The 26,826-nt window shown below is 35.7% G+C and overlaps 1 protein-coding gene and 1 pseudogene across 2 annotated transcripts in view; one reads left to right on the forward strand and one right to left on the reverse strand.

Moving 5' to 3' along the window:
* GPC6 (glypican 6) overlaps positions 1-26,826 on the forward strand; it is a 1,182,247-nt gene that overhangs the window by 760,127 nt on the left and 395,294 nt on the right. The window lies entirely within an intron of this gene.
* LOC112610818 lies at positions 22,394-23,979 on the reverse strand (annotated as a pseudogene). Its single transcript, XR_003116492.1, has one exon. The product of XR_003116492.1 is annotated as a phosphorylated adapter RNA export protein pseudogene (transcript).

Below are 26,826 nucleotides of genomic sequence, written 5' to 3' on the forward strand. Positions count from 1 at the left end.
GAACTGTTCATCAGAATCTGTAACACTAGCTTTTCCGTCAGCATCGCCTCCCCTGCCAAATGGTGTTCAGTTGGGTTTGTACAAAGACAGTCCTTTCTGTTTCTAAGGTCAGACTGCAGCTCTACTTCCCATGGCTATACTCAAAAGATTATAAGATCGGCCATTCAGAATGTTTATACCTATATTTGGGAAATCTAATTCCTACTAAAGTCTAGAGAGATCTATGTCAGTTCTAGGTGCTCTCTTTTGATGGGCTGGATTTGGCAAGTGTAGATTCTAGTCTGGGTTGAGGCTGGGGTTTTTGTCATTGAAAAGGAAATAAAATCTGGGGCCTTTTGCAAACTTTGACCAGAATTTATGAGGAAATAAATATATATTTATAAGCAATGATTATACATTAGCTGATGTTCAGAAAATTAAGAGAAGAGCAGAAAGGACTTTCACACAAAAGAAAAACTTGTGCAAGAACTGAACCTTGAGAATGTACACGTTAATCATAGTAAATGCAAATTCCCAGTGCAAAGAGGAAAAATCAACTTTGGACAATATTTATTCCAGTAAATATGGATGTTTTTTCCTGATCACCAAACTGGATCGTGTATGTAATGTAGTTGATGCTGAGGGTTGATGACTGAGTGATCAGCTTTCTGGTATGTTGGAGAAATCATGCATTTAGAACATAACACTGAATTTATTAAATTTGTAGTGTTTTTTAAAATTATTTTTTAGAGATGGTGTGTTACTGTGTTGGTCAAGCTGGAGTGCAGTGGTGCTATCACAGCTTACTGCAGCCTCCAACTCCTGGGCTCAAGTGATCCTCCCACATCATCCTCTGGAGTAGCTGAGACTGGAGGCATAACCCCACTCCTACTGTAAGTTTGTAGTTTAATTAGTAGCAAAGGCATTCATAGGCCCTTAAAATTACAAAACGATATACAGTTGTTAAACAAGAAAAAGGAGAGATAGATAGACAGAGAACTATTCAAACCTCCAAACTTCCAATGTTGAACACCTCTGGATGTTTGTGGATACTGTAAGTTTTTCACCTTTTTGTTAAATAAAAAGCAAACATTACTAACAAGGAAGATATTTCCAAAGAGTTCTGGACTGATTAGAAATCCAGAGAGTAACTGATTCTTGCCTCATATGAATTAGAACAAGTTTGAGGAACTAACACTAAATACAATTTTTCCTGAAATCATATGCCTGTTTTTTCATAAGAGAACAATTAAAGAAAAAAATTTAAAAGAAAAAAAATGGTAATTTGCATCAATCTTTTGGAATTTTTAGAGTTGAATGTATGTATGTATGTATTTATTTATTTATTTATTTATTTTTGCTGAAGAGTTGTCAGAAGACACTGTCCATTTTTTCAAACACTGGAGCCTCCTGCAGCTCACAATTCTGCTGGCTTCCTCTGGCTCCCAGGATTCTGTTTGATCTTAGCTGTCCTGTTTTGATTCAGTAGCTCCCAGAACAATCCCAAAGGCACATCATCACAGGGCTGTGAAAGCTCCATAATTAATGAGGAGGTGGGTGCTGTTTTTCTTTCTCTACATGTTTTGACATTATTCTGGGCATTGTTTGATGCATGAAGTAGGCTTTACATAAATAGTGAAAAAGCTGTTTTAGTTTATTGTCACTCAGTTTTTATCCTTGCAATAAAACAGTAATGCAGAATGAATGGCTCAAAACTGAAATGAAATGAAGATGGCAAAGTAAAATAGTATCACAAAGGCTAGAAAATTCATTCACTTGGCATGATGTAATTATTAAATAAATTTTACAGAAGCTTCTTTTTGCAGTGAAGAAATAGTCAAATTCAACTGTATCATAGGACTTTCCTTAGATGACACATAAAGATATATGTGCCAAAAGTATGATCTATGTAAGTGAAGACTCTGAGCAGAGAAATTAAACATGTAGCTTTTATTTTTGTTAAAGGATCCTCAAAGAGAATTTCACTGAAGCTAGGTTAATGTAATAACATAAGGGAAAAAATATTTCTAAACATGTGCAAACTAAAAGGCATACTTAGGAATCATCTGTACAAACTAAAGCAAAGAATCTAAGGTTTTCATCTTTGTATCATTATCTGAACATATAAATATTTTTAATGGGAGAAAGCTATCTTAGATAACTGGCTCTGAGTTCATTTGAATAATTATATATAGTTTTAAAAAGAGTTTCTTCATTTGAATAACTGAACTAATAATAAGTGAATCAAAACAAAATGTATTTTTCTTATGTAAACCAAGCCCTGCAGTGAGCAGTACGGAGCTGATATGGTAGCTCTGTAATCAGTGTAACCCAGGCTCTGTCTTACTGCTCTGCCATCCTGTAATGTGACTACCTATGGGCCTAAGGTGTTTGAGTGAGCTTGTCCATCACATCCTTCCAGCCAGAAGTAAAAAAAGACACCAAAAGGAGGTTGTCCAGCCTGGGCCACAAAGCAACACCACATTGCTCTACAAAAATAAAAATTAAAATTAAAAAAATAGCGAGGTGTGGTGACACATACCTATAGTCTCAGCTACTCAGGAGGATCAGATGGGAGGATCCACGGAACCCAGGAATTCCAGGGCGCAATGAGCCATAATTGCTCCACTGCACTCCATCCTGAGTGGCGAAGCAAGATTTGGTCTCAAAAATAAAAATAAAAATAAAAAAAGAAAGTTGCCCTTACCTTTAAATGCACTTCTCAGAAATTGCATACTTATTTCTGCTTATATAGAATCTGGAACACAGACAGCCTTGCCAGGCTACGGGAAATGTGTCACTATTCTGAGAAGCCCAGGGCCAAACTAAAAATCAGGGCTTCTATTACCAAGAAAGAATGGGGTTAGAAAGTGAGGACTACCCACTCTCTCTGTCTCAGTTACTGTTGTTTCTTTTTCCCCACTTGTGATATTTTCCCCTTTTATGCAAGTGACTGAATGTTTTTTAGTTTTATAAATAATAATAATACTTCTGTTACCAAACAGACACAGATCCTCATACGGTAAAAACATGAATTGATCCATTACTCAACCCAGTTTCACTTTAAAAAACAAAAATTTAAATGTTTTGTGACATAGTTTGAAGGATAATATTCTTTCTGTCTTTTATTTACTTATACTAGAGTTTTGTCAGAATTTAAGGCACATAACAACCTCTCTGACTTTCATAGTTACTCACTGTATTTACTTATTCATTCTTTTATTTATCATTTAATGACATCTACTAAATTTGAGACACTCTCTTATACATTAAGCTCTGTGATCTTACAGATAGTTCCTGAAATATATTTCAAGGCCAATGAAGGGTATTAACAAAAATTAAAGCTTGTGTGATAATTTCACTGGAAAGTTTAATCTAAACAAACATGAAGCAGGGTCAGTGCAACCCTTAGGGTTGTTATGCAGAAGATAAGAAATAAAGAAAAAGAGGAAATAAAATAAAGATATTTGGGTAACTTTGGAATAACAGGAATTCAGATGTATTTCAGAATAGGGCCAAGAGAAGAAAAGTAAAGACTGTATATTATAAATATCCATTATCTACTTGTTTAAACAACTATTACACTTTGAATATTTTGCCTCTTATTATAATATTGAAACCAACGAATTGTGGAAAAATACAAAGAAGAGTATAAAGAATAAAATGATTACTATTCACCATTCTATTACCCAGGAGAAAACCACTAACTACTGTTAATATTTTGTTATGTGTTATTTTAGTATTTTACATACATTTACAGTTGTGCGTATTTTAGGAGTTAATATTTTACATGCTGTTTTGCAAGTCAACTATTCTTTTTGCAAATTACTTTTTGTCAAGTAACATAAGAAAATTCTCAAAATACAGTACTGATATTTTTGTCTTACAAAGCATTACTTAATGATTGCATAATATTTTACATGTGTCCATTTCATAATTTATCCAGTTCCGTATTGGAGAAACTGGGTATCATTGTGTCTAGAATGCATGATGACATTTTTACTTCAAGTGATTTTAAATCAAACTTAACCCTCAGTTTTTTTCATTTGTGAAATCGGCTAATACCCTCTCTCATGAGAATATGATAAGGATCAAAAGCAGTGCCAAATGCATAGTAAAGACTCAATATCTACTACCAAATTTCTTTGGACATAAGAATGTTTCTATTTTTGTGTTATCCTAAACAACTCATTGGACCAGAATATTGTTGGATAAGGTGAAAACTTTCATTGTGTTCAATTATACGTCTATGCATTCATTCCTTTATTCAAGGAATATTTATTAAGCATGTATTGTTTCCCAGATAATTTTAAATTTTACAGTAAGCCTCTTGTGCACTTAATAAGAACCAGTTATTAAAGTTTTGACTAAAATTTTTAACTGCAATTATAATGACGTCAACTAGTCAAATAAATGTTATTTAACACATCCAGTAAAGATTCTATGAAAGGATCAGATTCTAGAAAATGTGAAATAATTTTAAACTTGACTGTGACTATGAAAATATTCTTTCTACAGATATTTCCTAATATTCAAATTCTTGTTTTGATCATTTAGATGACTTAAGTGTCACTTTCCTATGTGTATCAGGGCAAAATGCAGTGGAGTAAAAGTGTCAGTTTCAAAGCTATTTCTCCACGATCACAGTGCTTTGGAGCTTAGACACTGTGCCCCCTTCTTTTACTGTTCCTAATCATCTGTTTGAAAGCTCTGTCAAGAGAAAGGAATCAATATAGTACATTTATTCTTTGCTTTATTATTATTGTTTTTTGCATAAAGAGATAGGTTCCTTAGAAAATCTGCAAATGTCTGATCAGATCTCCAGGGTAGAACGTTTAATAAGGAATAAAATTACCTCAGGGTGGAGGCTTCATCTACAAAGGGTCAAACACCTCCTTGCCTCTTGTTCTGCTACCTTGCCTAACCTCTCCCACACTGCGGAGGGATCTTTCTGAATCTCACATCCCTCCATGACTCTCTTTGGAGGATCCCATCTACTCCTTCTTCACTAACTCTCTAGCTGATTCCAAAACGTGACTTGGCCTCAGAATTACCACGGGTGGTTTTTAAAGACACAGATCCCCAAACTCCTGCCAGAAACATTGAATCACAGTCATCATGTGTGGGGCTTGGGAATTGTTATTTCTAAAAAGTTTTCTAGCTGATTTTGATGTGGTACAAAGACTTAACATTTGTAAAGTCTTGGGCTATTGTCAGGGTCTGTGACCCTGACAGGTCTTCAGGCTATTGTCATGGCCTGAAAACTGCCTCCTTCTTCATCTGTTGCTATCCCCAGACCCTTTGTACCAGCTACATTCCACCCTTAGTAATGAGAAATGGCACTTCTCCAGTGTACCTTTTGGATAGGACTTCTACTATATAGAGAAGCACTATGTAAGTTAATATACTTAATGTATTACATTAAATGATTCTTAAAATCTATTTTGGCTAGGATAACAAAGTAGCCTAAACAGCTAGGAGGCTGGGAACAAGATCAAGGTGCCAGCACATTGTGTCTAGTGAAGGCTTTCTTCCATTTTAATAGATGGATTCTTTTTTCTGTGTCCTCGTATGGTGGAAGGGGGAGCAAGCTATTTCTGGGGTCTCTTTTACAAGGGCACTAATCCCACTCATGAGATCCCCCACCCCCATGACCTAATTGTCTCCCAAAGGCTCTACCTCCTAATATTAAGACCATCAAATTGAAGATTAGGTTTTAACATGGGGATTATAGGGGACACAAACATTCAGCCTATGGCAATAACATGTATACAATGTGGGTAGAATCATGTCTGATACATAGGGAAACATAAAGAATGTTAATGCTAAAATATGTTAAAGGTAAAAATAAATTGATAGAGGTGGACAGAAAGATAGATAGATAGATAATAGATCAATAATACATGTATCATTTTAGTTAATCCTCATAGCAACCCTGTGAAGTACATACCATTATTTTCCCCATTTTATAGAGTAGGAAACTAAAATCCTGTTCATACAATCGGAAAAAAAGTGTAATCTAATGCCGGATATTTGTAATTCCTTAAATGTCTAATGCCTTCTGTTACCTGGGCGATAAAGGTGAGAAATTCATGTGATGCCTTCTCTCTCCTAACTCCCTGACAAGTGTCTTTCTATGTAGTCCCTATTCACACCTCATAGGTTGTACATGCCTGTTTTATCTGTCAGAATGACCCATAGTCATTTCTTGAGTGCAGGGACCATGTGTTATTGATAAATGCATTGCCGGAACCTATATTTAGTCTGATACAGGGTTTGTGTTGAGTAATTGTTACATAATAAAAGGAGCAACTACTCTGAAAGCCACCACTGCTCACCTGCTGGTAATTCAAACCCCAGGCATAGAACCTCAAGAAGAACTCATGACCAGAGCAAGGAAATTCTCCAGCACTAGCCTCAGCCATTCACAATGAGTTTCTAGAACACAGTTTTTAAAAGGATTCTAAGATAAAATCTGGGCTCAGTGCCAAAAAACTGTATCACCCACCTAACCTATGGTGTGCAGATGGGGGGAGATGAAGATATACGTGCTATGCAACTGCCATCCTTCTATAGTTAGTCTTTGAAAAGCAGCAAAAATGTCAGACTGGCATTTCAGTTACTTCAGACAGAGCAACCTATGGTGATCATTAAATTAAATACTGGTCTTTCTTTAGGCTGTATTTATGAGGAGGCTTGGTTAAAGTAGAATCCAAGACTCTGATTTAGTCAAAGTTCCTTTGATATTTGATGCCAGTCCTAAATGAAGTGGAATTTGAAGAATGCAAATACAAAGAGTCAGTTTTCCACAGAACTATATATATATATGTGTGTATATATATATATATAGAGAGAGAGAGAGTGTTTTCCACAGAAATATATATATACTATCTATCTATCTATATATATTCTTTGTATACAATATGTAAACAAATGATGTGGAAAAGTACAGGTATAAATAAATATAAGCACACCTTTCAAAGGCACACACACATGACATGAGTTTTTATATCATGGAAATGTACATTTTTGGTTTAAAATATACCAGGAAAAATGTGCAATGACACTGTTATTTACAAAATATGATAGTATGTTTTATGCTCAAATGAATTCAAGCACTCATTTCATTAAAGAAGAACAAATTTGGATTATGTTATTCAGATCAAAACATAATTCTACCCTCATGACATTGAAAGGACAGTAATGTCCGCCTTATTTTTTTAATTTACTTTGTTCTCTGCCCTTCATGTGCAGTGGAATTTGATATTTACACAGGAGCAAAGAAAGAAAAGTGCTATTTTTTGATGAAACACTGTGACTTTCAGGGCCTGCATGTGTGTGAATTAGGCCAAGCTTTTAGGGACACATCTAGGATAATGTCTCATGAGGATAAAATGTACAGTTGGGAGAAAAACATAGGATGTGAAATTTTGTGTAATGTCACAGAGGTACTATTTGCATATCTTTCATAAGTGGAGATGTGGCCTATGGTAACATCTTGTCAGTAAAGAAACCATAAATGGGCTTGGCACAGTGGCTCACACCTGTAGCCCCTGCGCTATGGGAGGTTGAAGTAGGAGGACTGCTTGAGGCCAAGAGAGCCAGACAAGCCTGGGCAACATAGCAAGACCCATCTCTACAACATTTTTTTTTTTTTTAAATTAGCCAAGTATGGTTGTGCATGCCTATTCCTAGCTACTTGGGAAGCTGAGGTGGGAGGATTCCCTGAGCCCAGGAATTTGAGGCTATAGTAAGCTATGATCATGTCACTGCACTCCAGCCTCAGTGATAGATCAAGACCCTGTCAAAAGAGAGGGAGAAAAAAAAAGAAAGAAAGGAGGGGGAATAAATAGGGAGGGAGGAGGAAGGAAGGAAGGAAGGAAGGAAGGAAGGGAGGAAGGAAGGAAAGAAGTTAGTTCTCAGTGCATGAGCATTTTTTATATTTTACTGATACTTTAAAAAGCTTATTACTTCATTGATTTTTTTTCTTCTTTACTAAAATCAGAAAGGACACAATAGAAAGATGAACACATTTAGTTGTGCATTCTCATCTGACTGGCTAAGCATCCTTAAGAACTCAGTATAGAACAGTGAAAAAATTCCAGATCACTATCACATTTCAGAATAAAAGGGAATTATATGATGAAATTATTAGAAAATATTTTAATTTTATTCACCCAGTTTAAGAAATATTTAAGAAATATTACTTAGGAAGAAAAAATAGACATTATTCTCCTGCTCTCTTCTAGAACAAATAACTCTAGAATACAAAGTTTATTATGTATGAGGTCACTGTACTTTATTTCTAATATCCTTAACTATTAATAAAGCATCATAACCATTGTTGTATCTAACACACTATTTTATCCTTTGTTTGAGAGTAGATGTTCAACAGATAAATTATTTTACAACTTTATGAAGCTTCTTCCAATTGTATATCAACAACTTCTTCCTTCCTTTTGAATTCCAAGCATGTCTTCTTAATTTCTATTCTTGATTTATAGGAAGATCCATAAAGTATTTTTTGCAGTTCTGTAGTGGTAGTCAGGTTTTAGGGGCCGCTTCCAAGGATATGAGGTAATTGTCAAGGTACACAACTTTAGCCATTAGAGCACTTTTCAACACACAGGAAGTAGTAAAGAAGGAAGAGAAGGGTGATTACTGAGATGTGTTCTCAAGTTCTGTCAAGTGAAATTGCTTGGATAAATCCCTGTTACCCATCACTTACGGGATAATGGATGTCTTAGTATGTGTAATGATACAACATCACTCTTTATAAATATTAAACTTAGAATTGACATGTTTTTTAATTTCATAAATCTGAAGATTTTAAAAACATTCTCTCTGTACGTAAGTCCTAGAGCTAGCTTTGTGTATTTCCATAAAACTATATATACATACATGTGGCATATACATAAACATATAATAATATATTTATATAGTTTATATAGACACATCTTTATGGTATATTTACACATATACCCCACTTATACATGCATAGTTTACATAATTTATATATGTATAGTTTATATGCATGTACATGTGTTTTTATGAATAGATTCATATGTAAATGTATTTTTAGTTTACAGGGATATGTGTGTGTGTGTGTGTGTGTGTGTGTGTGTGTGTTTTATATGTGTTTTTTTATAGATCCTGCATTAGATCAACATACTTAATTTTATGTTTTATTTTTGTATTTAAGATAATGTTCATTATTAAAATTAGAATCTACTATATAAACAAGGTGAGAAAGAATATACCTTTTCAGTGAAATAGAAGGGTAGAGCTGGTTCTTTCACATAGAGGTATAGCTTGTTTGATTGGGTCAATGTAATTAATTACTTTTTTGTAGAGGCAGGACTTTTTATATAACTTTACATAATATTCCACTTTTGGTTCTATATCCATCAAAGCGATTAGAGAAGTTTGTTGATTTCATATACTAACAGAGTATTTTCCTTGCTTTTATTTTAGACCAATGGTTGTGCTCAAGGTTAATTCAAGGTATCGGGAAGGTATGACTGTGACAATATTTAGTGATGACAGGGGCAAATTAATGCAAGATCAGTGGCCTGGATATTGATTCTTATCATGAGATCTTGGTGAAATGAAGTCATTATTTAATTAGACTTTTAGTTATACTAATAAATGATTCCCAGAATAGACTGTCCTTAGCTCTGATGTTAGCAGTTCCATCATCAGTTATAAATTTAAAAGGACAGTGTATAGAAAATTTAGAGAAATGTTAGAATAGACACACAGGAAAATTATAAGTGTTAAGCTTCATTTTCTGTGCAAGGAACACAAGTAGTTTGTTTCTAAACTCATCATTTCTCAGATCTCCTTGGTTAATATTAGCAGGCCTCGTTGAGAATTCTAGAAAATTATCATGAAGATGATCACATCTGATTTATTTTTGGTGGAAACTACTTAGTAAAGTTAACTCTGGTTTTGGAGCAATTTCAGTAAGCCCTTAGAGCTAGGAAATGGTAGTTGATTAGATTTTTTCCCTACTCATAGCTTTCAAATGCTAAGTCTGAAAACTAATAATGAAATTTCTCACGTGCATTACGGCATAGAAAACAAGTCCTATGTATCTGTACAGCTACTTTTGCTATGTAAATAGATGTATTTGCATTTGATTCTTTTGTCATATCTATTTTTTAAAGTAATTAAAAGAAATTCTAACTCATGAACATTCTTATTTTTTCTTATTTTTTTTTTTTTTCTGAGATGGAGTCTTGCTCTGTCGCCCAGGCTGAGAGTGCGGTGGCACAATCTCGGCTCACTGTAACCTCCGCCTCCTGGGTTCACGTGATTCTCCTGCCTCAGGCTCCCGAGTAGTTGGGATTACAGGCATGCACCTCCCGGGTAATTTTTATGTATTTTTACTACAAACGGAGTTTCACCATGTGGGCCAAGCTGGTCTCAAACTCCTGACCTCAAGTGATCCACCCGCCTCAGCCTCCCAAAGTGCTGGGATTACAGGCATGAATCAGTGCACCCAGACTCTTATTTTTTCAAAATAAACTATTTTCTCCTTTACTCATGAAGTATAAAAATAAACATCTCGTCTATTGAAATTTCTGGTTCAAATTTCATTTGCTTCTAAATCACTATTCCTATGCACTCTGTGAATTAGTGCTATGAAAATTTAGTTGGACACATATTTCTAAAATAATTCCTACTGTCCTTAAATCCAATTCACCTATTACATGATTACTATAGTTTTATGAGGGAAAATTTCTTTTGGCTAAGTTGCCAACATTTTTAAAATAACACATTGTACAAAAAAGTACAAGAAAACTCCATATTGTATGTGGGGAATATTAATTTTTTTCCAAATATTGAGTAAATTCAAAGTAGATAAGTCACTTTATTTTGTTTCTCAGGTATCAAATGATGTGTTCTTTCTTTATTTTAATTAAAAGGCCACAGCAGCTTAGTACAGTGAAAACAAAGTACTTATATTTACAAGTTACTGAAAAGCTGAAGAAGGCTTTTATTTTAGGAATACTCACAGGAGAGAGGATTTTTCAAGTTAATATAAATAAATTATAATTTTTTCACAGAATAATGCAAGAATCGCACTTGTGTTTTCCTGTTTACAAATTTAAAATTTCCATTTAAGTAAGGGCGTGAATCCAATCTATGCGACTCTTTATTCTTGGTAAGGTTTATTGCTATGTCATGGCCTCTTGCCCTGGGAATATAATTACATCTATAGGAATATTTTACCATTACAAAATTACATTATTGCCTCATAGTTTTAATCTCAATTAATTAGTTTAATATTTCCAAATAGATTTCGTTCTTCAGAAATTACAACATTGTGGATTGATTTTTTGTCCATATAGAACACATTTTTGGTTTTGCCCTGATCATTCAATTCCCATTTCTTTTCCCAAAACCAGGTGAGGAATTATTGCTCATTGCTTATTCTAAAAGAGAGACTTGGATTCTGTTTTCCTTCTTTCTTTAAGGCAGAGGAGATGGAAATTAGGATATGTTCCATTAACAGCCCCACAAGCCAGGAAAGCACGCGTGAAAGCGTTGCAGCTGTGACTGAAGACAGTAGTTCTGTAAGACTGACTCCAGTGTTGTCTATTGCTGGTCTTTGAGTTTAAAGAAGAGAGTTTTTCTCATTTGTTTGGCTGTTTTTTGTTTCCCTAAACTTTCCTACAGGTTCATAGTTTTGGTGCAATATCCAGAACCATTTTTAAATGGGCACTCTTACTCATTTATTTCTTCATCTAATAAACTTTTATCAAACATATACTGTAAGTCAGTTTCTCCACTGTATGCTGAGAATTCATAGTCTGTGCCCACGCAAAACTAACATTTTAGTGGTTCTGTAGGATAGGTCTACTTTTGCGAAAGGTAAATAACCTGTGGGCTTTCAGAAGAAATGTCTTCTATACACCTGTTTTTGCCTGATTTCAGTTTGTTAGAACATGAGGTTGATATAAGTTTTACTTACCATTTTTTAAAGTGTTGCCATGATACACAAAATCATGGCCCCTGCATACCTTTCCTGTTTTGTCACTCACCTGGCATCTTTCACATACTTCAACTTTTTTTTTTTTTTTTTTTTTTTTTTTAGACTGAGTCTCACTCTGTCACCCAGGCTGAAGTACAGTGCCACAACCTCGGCTCAGTACAACTTCTGCCTCCCGAGTTCAAGCAATTCTCCTGGCACAGCCTCCCGAGTAGCTGGGATTGCAGGTGTGCACCACCATGCCCAGCTAATTTTTGTATTTTTAGTAGAGACAGCATTTTTCCATGTTGTCCAGGCTGGTCTCGATCTCCTGACTCAAGTGATCCATCCACCTTGGCCTCCCAAATAAATAGATGTATTTGCATTCGATTCTTTTGTCATATCTATTTTTTAAAGTAATTAAAAGAAATTCTAACTTATAAACATTGTTATTTTTTCTTCTTTTTTTTTTTTTTTTTTGCTGGGATAACAGGCATGAGTCACTGCACCCGACAGCAACTATTCTTAATCACTTGCATTTTCCATCAAGTTCTGTTGCCTCAGATCATCTGACCTTTCCCATGCATGAAGTATGACTAACCTGATATATGTTAATATCAAGTTGTTAAATTGTTCTAGGTACCAGTGAAATTAAACTTCAGTAATGGTATCAGAAACTTATCACATAATCATACAAATATATTTTCAATTATAGTTACATAATGATGGTATAAGAATTCAAAATATTTTTCTCTGAAAAATATTTTATAAAGATTTTAATCAATACATTGAAATAAGCACTTGTTATTTTTCTGCATTTATTTACTGGAACCATTTTTATTTGAAATCTGACACCTTTCCACAATCCCTTTGAAGATATAGTACACAAATGAATAGTTTACCATTAAAACTGTAATTTCCTTTAAAAATTCTTGGAATAGTAGAATGGTGATTGTGTAATTAAAATTTCAAGGTGCACAAAGAGCCTACTACAGAAAACACACTAAGACTGAATTATGAATGCAGGCCCCTTTGGGAAAAGCTTCTGATCATTTCAGCTACTCATTGTGTGGTTTGAGTATTTACTCTGCAGAAAAGATCATTCCTTTATGTCACACACTGTCCTTGAGATTATCAAACTTGGTTTCAATACAAGTTTTTGAACGATGTAATGGCCTTCCTTTGTAGGCAAGTACAGTGACATTCTAACATTGCGGCTTCGAATCCTTAGGTGCATGGACCCAGGAGAATGTTTTTCTTGGTGGTTAGTGCTTTCTTGTCTACACTCACCTCTACTTTTTCAAAACATTTAATAGTTGAAAAAAGCAAACTGCTCTGCTTATTAACTAAAACCACTCCAGGTCACAGTAGGAAGCCAGTGCTATAGACAAAATAATGTTTCAGAATTCTGTAAAGTCCATGGCAACTGGTCTGAGAGGACAACTTAAAATGATAAAAGAGACCATGAGCTCATTTGGAAGCATGCTTTTACTCTTGAAATTGCATTTCTTTTTCTATGGTATTTATTTAGGTGGAAGTTTGTAGGCTTGTCACTTTTCACAAAAATAGTTATACATATAGAATTGGGATTATAGGACTTCTAAATTAGAAGAAAATAACCTGGTTTCTGATCTTGGACTTGGCCACTAACTTTTGAGTGAAATCATCTATCTGTTAGCAAACCACAATTACCTCATGAGGAAAATAATGGAATTGTCTTAGAGATGCGGTGTTTAAGCTGTGATCAACAGACACCTACTTCTTAGCAGAGGATCAAGGTCAAGTAGCTTCACAAGAGAGCTCCAAATTCCTACACCCATGTTATCCTGAACTCCTCCATTTTTCCCCTCTTTTTAAAAAGTTCTCTTTTTAAGTAACATCTTTTAGCAGTAGGTTTTGATGAAGGAATAAGTGAATGAATGAATGTTTTTATTGTCTCTTAAATGCCATAGAAGACATCATTTTGAGCTACATCTGTGCCTTTCAGGTACAAAAGAGGCTAGAGTATATTTGCTACTCTCCTATTTTATGTATTAAATTTAACCAAGTTCTTCTCTTTCGTAGTATTACTACAAGAAATTGGACTTCCTTCCAAGCATCTTACCCCATTGGCTATGCAGCTCCTTTACCCAATTAGTCCCAACATAAAATAATGACTTGGTTGGGGGAAACTGAGGGCTGCTCTACTCTTCGTGTCCAGAGCCCTAAGGCTATGGTAGAAGACCTCCTCTCCAAACCAAAAGAAGAAAGGTCTTTACCTCTTTTCTTATCCATTATCACATTAGCGTAAAAAGACATAACGTGTGTGTGTGTGTGTGTGTATGTGTGTGTGTGTACGTGTGTATAAAACCTAGGAATCTACCAAGATTGCAATAATTTTGATGAAAGAAGGTGGGGCAATATCGTGGCTTTTTAGGTGATAATCAAAATGAGTTGTTATACATATTTCCATGTTTCCTTTATACAGGGTAAATGTTCCATAAATGTTGTTGATAAATGAGAGATTCTAAATGAGGAGACTGCAAGGGTCCTGTTGCGTTAGCAGCAAGTGAAGTGAAACATAAGGGAAAATCAAGAGAATCAGAGTTGAGACATGGTTACAATGATGAATCCTTTCCTTCCTTATCTCCCAAATTTTCATCTCAAGCTGTGTGTTAGACTTTAACATACTTCCTGGCCATGTTGATTTCAGGTGTGACCACATGACTTGCTCTAGCCAATGACTGTGAGTAATGTGGTCACAAATTTTGAAGAGTATTCCAAAGCACTGATTTATAGGGTTTTCTGATTTCTGTAGTGTAAATCATCTTGAAATGATGTGATGTCACTGAACTTGGAATTTGAAAGAGATATGCAGTAGCATGCTATTGCATATTATTTCCATCATACAGATACAACAGATGTAAATAACCTTAAGACCATGGATGACGATAAAATATAGTAAACTAAGAGTTGGTGAGTTTTAAGTATTCATTTTTAATGAAATTTCCTTGATTGTAAGTTTATATAATTTAATTGTTATTAATGGCCATCTTTAACCACTTGCTCATCAAATTTATAAAAATTCAACATTGGTTCTTGCAAACCAATATGCAGAAACTCCAGCACACCACTAATTAAGCAGAAGGGAGCCCAGTTCCTTCCAGCAAAAGCTTTAAGGTAAAGCTTATGGTTCTCCTTGCCTTCTCTACTTCCCTCTATCATAGCTGAATTGTTCCAGAAAGAAGCTGTTACTGTCAGATGTGGTCTCAGAGTAAGGATAGAATGGAACAGATTGAGAGCTAGAAATAAAACTTTTTGTTGTAAGTCAATGAAATTTTGAGGTCGATAGTTACCATTGTATAACTCTGGCTAGACTGAGTAAAAACTCTAACTTATAAGATTTTTAAAAAATGTTTAATTAATCAATTTTAATTGAAAAAATGTATACATTATATACAGCATGATGTTTTGAAATGTGTGTGTGTGTGTATATAATGGAATGACTAAATCAAGCTAATTAACATATGCATTATCTCAAATACCTATCTTTTTTTGTGGTAAGAACACTTAAAATCTACTGTTAGTGATTTTCAAGAATATTATTAACTATAGTCACTACGTCGTATAATAGATCTCGTGAACTTATTCCTCCTATCTCACAGAAATTTTGTATCTCTCAACCAACACTTCAACTCCCAACACTGCTGATAACCATCATTCTACTTTCTGCTTCTATGAGTTTGAATTTTTTTTATTATAGTTTAAGTTCTGGGATACATGTGCAGAACATGCAGTTTTGTTACATAGGTATACACGTGCCATGGTGGTTTGCTGCACCCATCAACCCATCACCTACATTAGGTATTTCTCCCAATGCTATCCCTCCCCTAGCCCCCCACCCCTTGACAGGCCCCGGTGTGTGATGGTCCCCTCCCTGTGTCTATGTGTTCTCCTTGTTAAACTCCCATTTATGAGTGAGAATATGCAGTGTTTGGTTTTCTGTTCTTGTGATAGCTTGCTGAGAATGGTGGTTTCCAGCTGCATCCATATCCCTGCAACGGACATGAACTCATCTTTTTTTATGGCTGCATGGTATTCCATGGCATATATGTGCCACATTTCTTTATTCAGTCTATCATTGATGGGCATTTGGATTGGTTCCAAGTCCTTGCTAGTGTGAATAGTGACACAATAAACATACGTGTGTGCATGTCTTTATAGTAGAATGATGTCATACATAAGTGAGATCACAGGTAGTTGTGTTTTGTGCCTGGGTTATTTCATTTACCAGTGTTCTCCAGATTCATCTATGTTGTTGCAAATGGCAAGATTTTCTACTTTTTAAAGGCTGAAGAGTATTCCATTGTGTCTATCTACCACATTTTTTGTTCATCAGTTGATGGACACTTAGGTTGACTTCATATCTTGGCTATTGCAAATAATATGGGAGTACAGACATCTCTTATTAGATATTTTTAATCACCATAATTCCTCTCATAGAGGGATTCTGTTAGAGATTTTCCTACAAGGTTGAGTAAGTCATATATCCTGGGGTCTAAGAAAATAAATAACAAAACCAAACATTTATACTTACTGGCATATATTGAAAGCAAGGCAATAAAGTTTCATTTTCTCACAAAATACCTATCAATTTGATTTTTTCCTCATTTGGCAATTTGTCCTAAATTCTAATTTATACTTGATTCACAAAGAATTTGGGAACCTGCAAATACTGGTGGTGCTTAGAGTACTTGCTCTGCAATGATTTTGCTTGGATACTTTATACTTCCCTGTGTCTGTGCTTTTCCTCGTTTGTTTCTCTTCTTCTGGAATATCCTGTCAGACATCCCTATCTTTATGGCTCCTACTCACTCTTCCCTGAAACCCCAACTAAACATGTAGATAGTATGTTCCATGAACTGAGAGATCCCAGTCACTGTACTCACTACTCTATTTGTAGCACCTGCCAAATACTTTGTATTCAATTATGTTCATTAAATAACTTACCGAAAATAAACCACCTTTGAAATCCATTTATACTCTGACATGTGTGTTGTTATATTTCTTATTCTATATTACATTCAGAGGACTCTTTCGTAGTATTACTAGAAGAAATTGGACTTTCTTCTAAGAAAGTTTATGCTAGTTATGTGTGCTAGCATAAACTAAGATGCCTTGAGACCAGCATCACTGCCATCTTTCTGTACAAAACCATGGCAATGCTTAGAACTCATAGCAGGAATTTTTGAAATATATATTTTTATTTGAACATCTTCTATAGCTTCTCTATATAGCAATGAAGTGTCTCTTCATGAATTTAAATTTTATCCAAAGTTGGACAGTTGGAACTAGGGGCTTAGAAATGGCAGAAAGACTAAAAATAGGTGCTGATGATGGAGTATTGCCTTAAAATATCTACAAAATAGGCCTGGTAGAAACTTAAAAAGGCACATAAATTCAGTTATTATTAAAAAGGTAATCACCTTGCATTTACATAGCACTTTGCAGCAAAATGAATTTCAAAGAGTATTTTTTCATGTGTCTGTTGGCTGTATGAATGTCTTCTTTTGAGAAGTGTCTGTTCATATCCTTTGCCTACTTTTTGATGGGGTTGTTTGTTTTTTTCCTGTAAATTTGATTGAGTTCTTTATAGGTTCTGGATATTAGCCCTTTGTCAGATGAGTAGATTGCAAAAATTTTCTCCCATTCTGTAGGTTGCCTGTTCACTCTGATGGTAGTTTCTTTTGCTGTGCAGCAGCTCTTTAGTTTAATTAGATCCCTTTTGTCAATTTTGGCTTTTGTTGCCGTTGCTTTTGGTGTTTTAGACATGAAGTCCTTGCCCATGCCTACGTCCTGAATGGTATTACCTAGGTTTTTCTTTAGGGTTTTTATGGTTTTAGGTTTAACATTTAAGTCTCTAATCCATCTTGAATTAATTTTCGTATAAGGTGTAAGGAAAGGATCCAGTTTCAGCTTTCTACTTATGGCTAGCCAATTTTCCCAGCACCATTTATTAAATAGGGAATCCTTTCCCCATTTCTTGTTTTTGTCAGGTTTGTCAAAGATCAGATGGTTGTAGATGTGTGGTATTATTTCTGAGGACTCTGTTCTGTTCCATTGTTCTATATCTCTGTTTTGGTACCAGTACCATGCTGTTTTGGTTACTGTAGCCTTGTAGTGTAGTTTGAAGTCAGGTAGCATGATGCCTCCAGCTTTGTTCTATTGGCTTAGGATTGTCTTGGCAATGCGGGCTCTTTTTTGGTTCCATATGAACTTTAAAGCAGTTTTTTCCAATTCTGTGAAGAAAGTCTTTGGTAGCTTAATGGGGATGGCATTGAATCTATAAATTACCCTGGGCAGTATGGCCATTTTCATGATATTGATTCTTCCTATCCATGAGCATGGTATGTTCTTCCATTTGTTTGTGTCCTCTTTTATTTCACTGAGCAGTGGTTTGTAGTTCTCCTTGAAGAGGTCCTTTACATCCCTTGGAAGTTGGATTCCTAGGTATTTTATTCTCTTTGAAGCAATTGTGAATGGGAGTTCATTCATGATTTGGCTCTCTGTTTGTCTGTTACTGGTGTATAAGAATGCTTGTGATTTTTGCACATTGATTTTGTATCCTGAGACTTTGCTGAAGTTGCTTATCAGCTTAAGGAGATTTTGGGCTGAGACAATGGGGTTTTCTAAATATACAATCATGTCATCTGCAAACAGGGACAATTTGACTTCTTCTTTTCCTAACTGAATACCCTTGATTTCTTTCTCTTGCCTGATTGCCCTAGCCAGAACTTCCAACACTATGTGGAATACGAGTGGTGAGAGAGGGCATCCCTGTCTTGTGCCAGTTTTCAAAGGGAATGCTTCCAGTTTTTGCCCATTCAGTATGATATTGGCTGTGGGTTTGTCATAAATAGCTCTTATTATTTTGAGATACGTTCCATCAATACCGAATTTATTGAGAGTTTTTAGCATGAAGGGCTGTTGAGTTTTGTCAAAGGCCTTTTCTACATCTATTGAGATAATCATATGGTTTTTGTCTTTGGTTCTGTTTATATGCAGGATTACATTTATTGATTTGCGTATGTTGAACCAGCCTTTCATCCCAGGGATGAAGCCCACTTGATCATGGCGGATAAGCTTTTTGATGTGCTGCTGGATTCGGTTTGCCAGTATTTTATTGAGGATTTTTGCATTGACATTCATCAGGGATATTGGTCTAAAATTCTCTTTTTCTGTTGTATCTCTGTCAGGCTTTGGTATCAGCATGACGTTGGCCTCGTAAAATGAGTTAGGGAGGATTCCCTCTTTTTCTATTGATTGGAATAGTTTCAGAAGGAATGGTACCAACTCCTTCTTGTACTTCTGGTAGAATTCGGCTGTGAATCCGTCTGGTCCTGTACTTTTTTTGGTTAGTAGGCTATTAATTATTGCCTCAATTTCAGAGCATGCTGTTGGTCTATTCAGGGATTCAACTTCTTCCTGGTTTAGTCTTGGGAGAGTATAAGTGTCCAGGAAATTATCCATTTCTTCTAGGTTTTCTAGTTTATTTGCGTAGAGGTGTTTATAATTCTTGTGCATTTTATGGCACAATGAAAAGTACCCCAAGAAAATCAAAACAGGACCAAAATAGATTGGTGAATTCACAAGTTACATGTTACATACATGAATGAAAATACAGTTCATTTCATTGAAATCTATAATGTATTGAGTCAAAGTAAAAGAACCATCAAAAAGAATCTGGACCAGATGGAGTTAAACAGTCACAGAAGATTTTGTTCAAGACTATTGCAATGGGAGAGAGAGACTGTTGCAGTACAGGGGAAAAAAATAAACTCAACTCCACTGAAAAAAAGGCTGGAGATGTTTTAGCATTGGAGTGAACTATTGGAAAAGTGCTGGAGAAGATTAAGACGGAGGTTGGTCAATGTGATTAAGCCATATGTGTTTGCTAATTGGTGCTTGTTAAAGTTACACTCCTACCCTCACATAGAGACTGGAAGATAGGGTCCCTATCTTATTGATTATTTTTCAAACAGTTGGCTCCCAGTTCCTTGAGAATAATATTCCTGAGTTGTAAAGGTGAAAAGAGGCTTGCAGAAGATTTACATCTCAAAGAGGCAGAGAAAGAATTTACAACTTTTCTAAGGTAAATGCACTACGAAAAGAGAAGTCAGAGCCTGTAGTTAGAAAGAAACCTGTCTAAAATTTAGTCAAGCAGAAGGAACCATGGGGGTGCTGCCATGTTGGTCAATACCCGCATGAAACTTGGTCAGCTTAATTTTCCGGAATTGTGTTAACACAGTTAAATGGATCAAAACCTATCAGCCAAAGAATATTTAATTAGTTTTTCTATGCCTACTGATCATGCAGCTGGGAGAAAGAACATAACAGATAAATGTATTGGCATAAGTTATTAGATTATCTCAATATTGACCTAGATTTATCTTAATTTATTCTAGAAATTAATCCACTTTTTCTTTGCCAGAACATTTCCTTATGACACATGAATTATCAATATATTAAAGAGATACACTTAAAGTAGGGATATAAAAGCAAAGGGAATTACAGCATTAAATGTTTGATTAAAATTAAATGTCAGGAATCCTGAATTATGTTGACAGTTCCATGTTTCAATGTATATTCAGAAGGTGAAAAAAAAACTCACTGTCTTGAAATATGTAAAATGTTAAAATTTTAGCAAAAGATTTTTGCCTATAATTAGTGGCAGCCCTGAAGGGGGCACAAAGATCTCAAAAAAAGTTAGTAGAGTTTGACCCTAAGTTATCTCAGTTGAGTTGAAAATATCCTACTGAAGCCTGAAAAAGGGAAAGGGCCAAATACAAAGTACTTTAATTTCTCCAAAATGGCTTTTGCAAAGCACTAATGAAAAATCCTTTTCTATGGACATTTGATAGGATCCTGCTATTGTTCGGATTCAGACAGTTAAAATAAATCAAGAGTCACACAGTCATCTTGAAAGAGGCAAAAATTGACCAAGGAAAAGTGAATAATTCGCATCTAACTGTGAATGAAAATAGTCTGAAGGCACAGCTAACTAAGCCACGTGCTCCTTTTCCAGTGTCATGGTCAATAACAAGTCTCAGGTAGGAGCGTGGCGTGTGCTTTCTCCAATGTTGGCAACTCCAGTCAATAAAGTATAATTGGAACCTGCCAAGAAGGTAGTGTGTCAAAGGTGTAGTTAAGCAGAAACTTAGATGCTGAACTGTTTGTGTAAAAATTGAGCACATACTCTAATTATAAGTTTAAGAACTTTAAAAAGTTTGAACATTGTAAATCAGCCCTGTGAATGATGCACGCTGCTGGAACATGACAGCTGCATCAATAGAGCTCAGTCAGAATAGAGGAAAAAGTGTCAAAATCACAAGATGTGCACTGCTCTTAGCAAATAATTAAAGGGAGGATTGAGAGAGATGGGCTGTGTGTCTTTGAGTGGGATCAGCAAAAAGGTTAAAATATCATTTTAATTTATCTCCTTAAAAGACACACAAGTGAAAAACAAGACCTTTTTTGTTAAGTCAATAAATAGGAGTCTGATTACCTTATGCTTGTTAGGCATTTTGATCTACCATCATACAGCCTACTATTTAAACTTTCTTGACACTCAAGAAAAGATTCTATGATATTACAAACAGAATGGAGGCAAGATACACAGTCCACTTTACTGTTGATTGGATAAGTAGAGTGTGGAGTAAAAGTTCAGTCAGTTCTAATGACCATAGACATTTTGGTAATTATAATTGCCCCTCAATGTGACTCCAAATTCAGAGACTTCAAGAGGCTCACTGCATGCCTTTCTCTGGCAGTCTCACTTTTGAAATTGAAAAGAAGGTTAAATCTGCATATCTGAGCTCTGCCCTGCTCTGAGAACCAATTGATTTCCCTTGGTAGATGTGTCATTCAAAAACCATATTTTACTGCTAATAGTACATAATCAAAGATACAGAGAAATTAATGAACTAGTTTCTTAGTAGAATAAAATAAAGTATTGCTTAGGATCACCTTCATACATATAACTTAGCATTTCATTGGCAAAATTGCATTACTCATTCCAGTACTTCCATAGAGTAATCTCGATTTTCCTTAGCATCATTTTATTGTTAGATTGAACCCTGGTCTATTGTGAACGCTGCTTTGGAGAGGAAATTTTTATCTATACCACAAATTAATTTGGCACGTATTCATGTAGAGAAAGCAAAAAGTAAGTTGTCTGCACATCACATTTTTCTTTTATTTGCATCTTGATCCATTGCAGGAAATTAAAGAGATAATCACATGGTATACTAGACAGACAGTATCAAGGACCAACTTACTGGATGATACTTAACAATGTCTGAATGCTGTGATGTGACCAGCCAGTCACCACTCCAGTACAAGCCCTCCATCCCGTTTTGGTTTTTTTTGTGTGTTTGTTTGTTTGTTTGTTTGCATTTGTAACAGCTTAATAATTTATATGTCCCATTACGATTTTAGTGGAATGTTTTAAAGCCAAGGCATAATTCACTGCAAAGATAAACTTGAAAAAGCAAACAAACTTTCAAATAGTATGTTATGACCTAGACAAAACTGATTATCAACTAGTAATACTCATAATTAGCACATGCAACACAATGAGAAATTAAATCCTGTGCTATATACTCTTAAGTATTGTCAGACATGAGACATCCTTAAATGTTCTATCAATTGCATTCCTTTCTGCACATACACTATTTTAAACAAGAAAACAATTTTCTTTCCTCCAGATTCATGTTTACCAGTGCAAAACGGTGCAATCTCAGTAAAAACGGTTTATTACAATGTTATTTTAGAAAAGCTTAGTCCTCAAACTGTCAAAAATGTACTTAAAAAGTGTCCAAATCTTGAGAATGATCAACTTCAATGGCTTCCTCTGAATCCAACTTGGCTTCTCCATGTCCTTCCTGTGACTCATCAAGAGAGGCCAAGGCCTCATTTGTGTCACTTGCAAAAGTTTCCTGTGATGTGACATCATCTTCTTGAAAATTTAGACTTTTAATAGCTTGTTTGATCTTTTTTCCCAACACTTGTGTTCTCCTCTTCCTAGCAGCTTTTTAATTTTCATATTCCTTTTGGTTTTCAATGTAGAAAATGTCCTTAATTTGTTCCTCGCTGATACTAGGAATGTTTTTCAAGAGATTCAGAAAAACTCCCCCTGGTGTTCTTCTTCGACTACCATTCATTATAAAGAGACCACCATTTTGTTCATCTTCAGCAATTTTCCATCAGAAGTTCAATTGCCTTTTTGTTCCCAGTAATCCTCACTACTCGAGCTATCAGGTCTTTCTTTGGTTCCTGTAACTTGAATGAAATTTCATCAGCCACTTTCTCTTGAGAATCTTCCTCTGTGATCTCATATCGACCTTTATAGTTCATTTCTGGTCTGTTCCCCAGCCTGTCTTTGACAGGTCATTTCCTTTTGAGATGACCTTGCCCGTTTTCCTCTTCCTTTGATCCCATTTTTTTTGCCACCGTGCATATATTCATCTAGTTCCTTGTCTAGATCTTTTATATGTTTTTGAGATTCCCTCCTAAGTTTCTTAGCAAGCAAATAATCGCAGGTCTCGGATTGTCTGCTTCTGTCAATAGTGCCCTCCATTCCCAAGATACCAAGTTCAGTGGCCACTGCGTCTTGATTCTGTTCCTGCAGCACAGCACCCCGTATGTTGTTAATCTTCTTTCCTCCAGCAACAGGTGGTTTCTGACTGTTCTGGCCAAACAGAAAAGGCTCTGGTTTGGGAGGAGGGTTAAAGCATTTCTGTCGTTTGCGTTTCCAAAGACAGCTATCATCATCTGAATCAGAAAAACTCTCTTCACTTGAATCCACACTTTCAACAGCTCGATAATGTGATACATGGAGTTGCCATGTTCTGGAAGGCCCTCATAGCACTGTGGCCACCTAGCACTTTCACCAATTGCAGCGGCCTGTCGCTGGGTGCGACCGTCATGTCGGAATCCGAGTGGGAAAGCTGCCCATCTTCCATGTCGCCGACCTCCAACGCCATCTTCCCACCGTGCCCCTCCATCCCATTTTCATGTCTGAAAATTCAAGGGCTGGATTGGCAAATTGACAAACAGCACTTGGAGCATATTGGAGAATGTAGATGTTTTAATTGGACTTAATTAATTCTTTTAAGATTAAAGAACACAAACCTCATAGTGAAATGACTGGTTTTTAATGCTTTTTTCAAAATTATTTACTGTTTCCTTTTACCAGATTTATCAATAAAGAAAACCCAATGTTAAGTTTTCAATGAAAACTCTGTATGTACAGTTTGACTTCTTACTATGTCACAATGTAAAATGCTAGGAAGGTTAAAATCAGACTTAAGATTTGTTACAATGCATTGCATGATGACCTGTAGCTCTTTAAATCTGAATAGGCACAGTGGCTCATACCCGTAATCCCAGCATTTTGGGAGGCCAAGGCAGGCAGATCGCTTGAAGTCAGGAGTTCTAGACCATCCTGGCCAACATGATGAAACACTCTCTCTAGTAAAAATACAAAAATTAGCTGGGCGTGGTGGTGGGTACCTGAAATCCCAGCTACTTGGGAGGCTGAGGCAGGATAATTGCTTAAACCCCAGGGGGAGGGGGAGGGGGAGGTTGCAGTGAGCCAAGATTGCACCACTGCACTCCAGCCTGGGCAACAGATAGCGATGCCATCCCCCACCCCCCAAAACAATCTGAATAGACATCAGGTCCACATGGACTAATAACTCCTTGAGCCCAATTAGAAAGAAAGAATAAATTGGGATTTAAGGAGGTATGGGAAATGACATTGGAATTTCAACAACATGAAATTTATTTTTCTTAAGATTAATCTATATACATAATATATTCTTCCCCTCAGTTTTAGAAAGCCAATTTGTAGAACTACATCCCAGTTTGTTTGGATTTTATTATGTCAATTGATATCATAGTTTTCCAGGCCTCCATTGATAATCCCTGTAGAGAGTTCTGCAATAGTCTGCATAAAAAAGTAGCCTCTTTGAAATCCAGATATTTCTTGAATTCTAGACTCATTGTCCAGGCTGAGTACTTATTCAAGTCTTTTAGCCTCTCTCTTCTTTAAAAGGTACAACACAGGGTCCCTATATGCTGGCTCTTTCCAAGTTTGGAAACTTGCATGTAGTGACATTGTGTGAAGAAAAAACATATCAGAAGACATGAGCTGTTTCTTTAGTTGCACAACTACTGATCAGTCACATGACATCAACAAGCCACTTTAGTTGCTAGGGCTCAATTTTCTCATGCCTTGATTCTGTACTTTTTGCAGTGAGACTGTATTCTAAAGCGTTGCCCAAAATATGCCCCTACAAAAATGAGCCCTAGAATATTAAACATGTTTATTATTTTATTCCCATCCCGTTCCATCTGGCTTATCTCCTTCTGCCTCTTCTGATGCCATTTTCTCAAGGAAAACTGCATATTTTCTCAAGATATATCATTTTCTGAGGGCATGATTTATTTCTGATAAGTGTCTAAATTAGATCAGTTATTTTTTCAATAATCTTTAATACTCTCTGCTTTAAAAAAAGACTTATTATGCTGAGTACTTTGATTTAGAAATGCAAAAGATATTGAAACTCTTTCTTTCCTAAGGGTAAAAATGATATTAACCACCCACTTGTTTATGGGCTCTAGTTAATAGCTACAGTAAATGAACATGACAGATAGGAACAAATTTCAGTGTTTTGACATTTTTATATAGGCAAAGCTGGCATGTTAAGCCAGAATCCCCATTAAACTATTCCATGTCACACACATACTCCTCAAAAACAAAAATGTATGTTTATTTGAGTATATTCAAATGATGCTTTTCCGTGGAAGGGCCATGTATGCAAAGTGACCCCCAAATCCTGAAGGAGCTGAGGAACCAAAGAAGGAGGCAGACAGATTCAGTTTGTCGATATTGGGTGATGTATTGAGGGAACTTAAAGACAGAACCGTGGCCTTGGATAGCAGCAAGACAGGCAGATCCCCACACTGCTGCTCCGCAGACCCAAGGCTTATACAGCTCCAGGAAAGCAGATATGCTCTTCAGCAAGACAATTAAAGGCAACCTTCCAGAACAGGCAAGAATGTGGTATGTGTCATAGCCTGTACTTTGTATGACATCATCAAGGTTGCTTTGTTCTTACGTCAGTTGAAGTAAACGTTAATAAAGTAAAAACCAGGAGGCAGTCATGAGGCTAATCAGAAGTCAACATGGCAGATTAGCATTCAGAGTGGAGTCATTTTTGCCTTCACTGGTGCTGACATTGAAATGGGTCAAACCACCGAGTTTTATTCTAGGCACCACCAGTTACAAATTGCATGACTTTGGACAAGGTATTTGGCCTTTCTCATTTCCATTTCCAGAGATGAAATGGATCTCAAGGGGCATTTTAAGGAGTAGTTTCAAGTTTTAAAGGAGATTAAATATATTAAAGTTTTTCAAGAACTGCAAAGTACTGTATAAAGAACTATTACTGTTTGTGTTTATGTCAGTAATTGGACTTATTTATTCTTTATGTTGGCATGAGAAATTTTCCTTCTCTTGTTTTCCATTTTCTGGGAAAAAAATAAAAATAAACAAAACACCTTCCTTGAATCTTAGTTCCTTCCTTAGTCTCTGTGCTATTTCTCTGCATAACTTGCAAACTAATTTGTAAAGCAATAGACCTCAAATATTAATTTAAAATTCTCCAAAATGATCTCCTAAATCTTAGATCCAGTCACTTTCCTTCAAATTCCTGAAATCCGTCACATGTCATCTGACACGAGCAGTTATAACACTCTTGAAGTTCCTCCCCTTTCATTAATCTGAAACTAAGTACTCAGATCACTCATTCATTCATTCAAACACT

Source organism: Theropithecus gelada, chromosome 17 (genome assembly GCF_003255815.1).
Source record: "Theropithecus gelada isolate Dixy chromosome 17, Tgel_1.0, whole genome shotgun sequence".
Lineage (NCBI taxonomy): Eukaryota > Metazoa > Chordata > Mammalia > Primates > Cercopithecidae > Theropithecus > Theropithecus gelada.